Source organism: Rhinolophus ferrumequinum, chromosome 13, assembly GCF_004115265.2.
Source record: "Rhinolophus ferrumequinum isolate MPI-CBG mRhiFer1 chromosome 13, mRhiFer1_v1.p, whole genome shotgun sequence".
NCBI lineage: Eukaryota > Metazoa > Chordata > Mammalia > Chiroptera > Rhinolophidae > Rhinolophus > Rhinolophus ferrumequinum.
The window spans coordinates 29,625,482-29,629,138 of record NC_046296.1 but is presented as its reverse complement, the minus strand read 5'-3'; the positions used below and the strand labels follow the sequence as shown (position 1 = coordinate 29,629,138).

The 3,657-nt window shown below is 39.8% G+C and overlaps 1 pseudogene; it reads left to right on the top strand.

Annotated features, from left to right (window-relative positions):
- The first annotated feature begins 388 nt into the window (after window positions 1-388).
- Window positions 389-2,381, top strand: LOC117033200 (heat shock cognate 71 kDa protein-like; annotated as a pseudogene).
- Window positions 2,382-3,657: the final 1,276 nt, after the last annotated feature.

Below are 3,657 nucleotides of genomic sequence, written 5' to 3'. Positions count from 1 at the left end.
AACTGAACAAAATATTAGCAAATCAAATCCAACAATTACATGAAATGTACATACATGTGAGCTTTGATGACTAAGTGAGCTTTATTCCCAAAATGCAAGGTTAGTTGAACATTCACTAATCAATACAAAATCACTGTGCTATCAGAATACATGTGCTAAGTCGTGTGTTTATATATGTGTGTGTAATCATAATACATGCAGAAAAAGTGTTATCAGAATTCAACTTCAATTCATGATACAATTAGCAAACTAGGAATAGAAGGGATTTTTTTTTTTTTTTTAAACTGAGAAAGAACATGTATCAGAAAATCTACAAGGCCCTCATTGAATGCGGGGGCAGCTGTCAGGATCTATCTTCTTTGCAAGCTGCGCTTACACTGAAGAAACCATGTCTAAAGGATCTGCAGTTGGCATTCATCTTGACACCATCTACTCTTGTGTGGATGTCCTTCCAGCATGAAAAAGATGAAATAATTGCCAATGATCAAGGAAAACAAACCACCCCAAGTTATGTCACCTTTACTAATACCAAACAAATGATTGGTGATGCCACAAAGAATCAAGTTGCAATGAACCCCACCAACATGGTTTTTGGTGTCAAATGCCTGACTGGATGTAGATTTATAATTAAAAACAAAAACAAACAACAACAACAAAAACAACAACAACAAAAACAGCTTTAAATGCTCTTGTTCAAGTCGGTATGAAGCATTGGCCCTTCATGATAGTGAATGATGCTGGCAGGCCTGAGGTCCAAGTAGAACACAAGGGAGAGATAAAAATTTTCTGTCCAGAAGAAGTGTCATCTATGGTTTTGACAAAGATGAAGGGAATTGCAAAGCCTTCCTTGGGAAGACTGTTACTAATGCTGTTCTCATAGTATCTGCGTACTTCATTGACACACAGCGTCAGGCTTCCACAGATGCTGGAACTATAGCTGATCTCAATGTACCATTAGAATCATCAATGAACCAACTGGTGCTGCTATTGCTTAGGCTTAGACCAAAAGGTTGGAGATGAAAGGAATGTTCTGATCTTTGACTTGGGAGGTGGCACTTTTGATGTGTCAGTTCTCACAGTTGAAGATGGAATCTTTGAGGTCAAATCTACAGTTGGGGACACCCACTCAGGTGGAGAAGACTTTGATAACCGAATGGTCAACCATTTATTGCAGAGTTCAAACACAAGCATTGGAAGGACATTAGGAGAAAAAGAGGGCCGTCTGTCACCTCCATACTGCGTGTGAACATGCTAAGCATGCTCTCTCTTCCATCACCCAGGCTAGTATTGAGATGATTCGCTCTATGAAGGAATCGACTTATATACCTCTGTCACCCGTGCCTGATTTGAAGAATTGAATGCTGGCCTTTTCCGTGGCACCCTGGACCCTGTAGAGAAAGCCCTTCGGGATGCCAAGTCCCAGATCCATGATATTGTCCTGGGGTGTGCTTGTACCTGTACACCCACGATTCAGAAACTTTTACAGGACTTTTTCAATGGACAAGAGTTCAATAAGAGCATCAACTCTGTTGAAGCTGTTGCTTATAATGCAGCTGTCCAGGCAGCCATCCTATCTGTAGACAAACCTGAAAATGTTCAAGATTTGCTGCTGTTGGATGTCTCTCCTCTTTCCCTTGGCATTGAAACTGCTGGTGGGGTCATGACTGTCCTCATCAAGCGCAGTATTACTATCCCTTCCCAGCTGTCACAGTCCTTCACCCCTGCTCTGACAACCTGCCTGGTGTGTCCATTCAGGTTTATGAAGGTGAGTGGGCCACGACCAAGGATAACAACTTGCTTGGCAAGTTTGACCTCATGGCCATACCTCCTGCAGCTCATGGGCTCATGGTGCTCCTCAGACTGAAGACACTTTTGATACCGATGCCGATGGCATCCTCAGTGTCTCTGCTGTGGATAAGAGTACAGGAGAAGAGAACAAGATGACCATCACTCATGACAAGGCTCATCTGAGTGAGGAAGACATTGAGCGCATGGTCCAGGAAGCTGAGAAGTACAGAGCTGAAGATGAGAAGCAGAGGGACAAGGTGTCTTCCAAGAATTCACTTATATCCTATGCATTTAGCATGAAAGCAACTGTTGAAGATGAAAAACTTCAAGGCAAGATCAATAGTGAGGACAAACAGAAGATTCTTGAAAAGTGCCATGAAATCATCAACTGGCCTGATAAGAATCAGACTACAGAGAAGGAAGAATTTGAACATCAGCAGAAAAAGGTGGGAAAAGTCTGCATCCGCATCATTACCGAGCTGTGCCAGAGTGTAAGAGGCATGCCAGGAGGGATGCCTGGGGGCTTCCCTGGTGGTGGGGCCACCCATTCTGGTGGTGCCTCTTCTGGCCACACCCTCAAAGAAGTTGATTAAGCCAACCTTGAACATAGATTTAACATTATTTGACACAAAATATGGAAGGACCCAAATTTGTAGCAAATCCCATGGCAATTTTAAGGTTGAGCTGCTATATAGTAAAGAACAGCATTCTTGATACTTAATTATGGAATATGTGCACAGGGAAAGGAAATAACAATGAACTTTATCAGCACTGTATTGTAAAGTGTAAAATGTGACGTCTTGAGTAAAACTAAAATTGGCACAGAAAGAAAGAAAGAAAGAAAGAAAGAAAGAAAGAAAGAAAGAAAGAAAGAGAAAGAAAAGAAAGAAAGCCTACATGACTAGACCCTATTTTCAAGCACTCAGGTTTCCCTGAAGCCAGTGACTTACAATTATTACCAACGTAGACTTGCCCCAGGGTGGGCTCCATCTGTGTGAGTAATGGCTTTATCTGGTCTGCCCAGACTTTATGTCAATGAACCTTGGTAAGTAAATCTATGGCACTGATTATTGCAAAGGCTGCCTATTTCAAGTAGTTATTATTCTCATGTCAGTTTCTCATATTTTCAAATCTATAATTTCTATAAATGCGTGGACCACATTACACAACTCCTCTACCTCTATTCCCATTTTATTTATAGAGGCTACACACTTACTAAATGTTTTGTTGTTGCTGATGATGGAGTTGATTTAATTTGTTGTAGCCAATAGCACGGTATAAGACAGAATTTTGGATAATTGTAAGCAAACATCACAACCATATTGTTAGGTCAATCCTTCCATGGTTTAAAAGAGCGTATATTCTGATTATATTAGGTTGGTGCAAAAGTAATTGCAGTTTAAGAGGCTGAAAATAATTGCAAAAACCACAATTACTTGTGCACCATCCTAATAGATGTTTGATAAGAACAGCAATTGAAACTCCTATGATAAAGACTCTTTACATTGAAAAGCATGGCCATCGGTAACAGAAATGCCAACCAGTGGTGTATATCAGGGACTAAATATTTTATACTCAGATGCTTTCAAGAAGAAAACATGGGTTATTAACTAATATGCAAATTATTAATAATGTGAGATTGATTCACATTAGCGTCTTCTCAGTAATCTCTAGATGTTGTTAATTTTCAGCTGTCTCGCAAAATAGATAAAAGCTACCAGTTAAATATGTCCTCTCTGATGCCAAATACAAGGATAGGTTTCTATTCTATTTTTATTTTCATTTTCCTTAGTGTATTGTTGAAAAGTGATATTCATACCCATTAGACAAAGGTACTTGGAATTGTTGCAGTTATATATGACATATCAA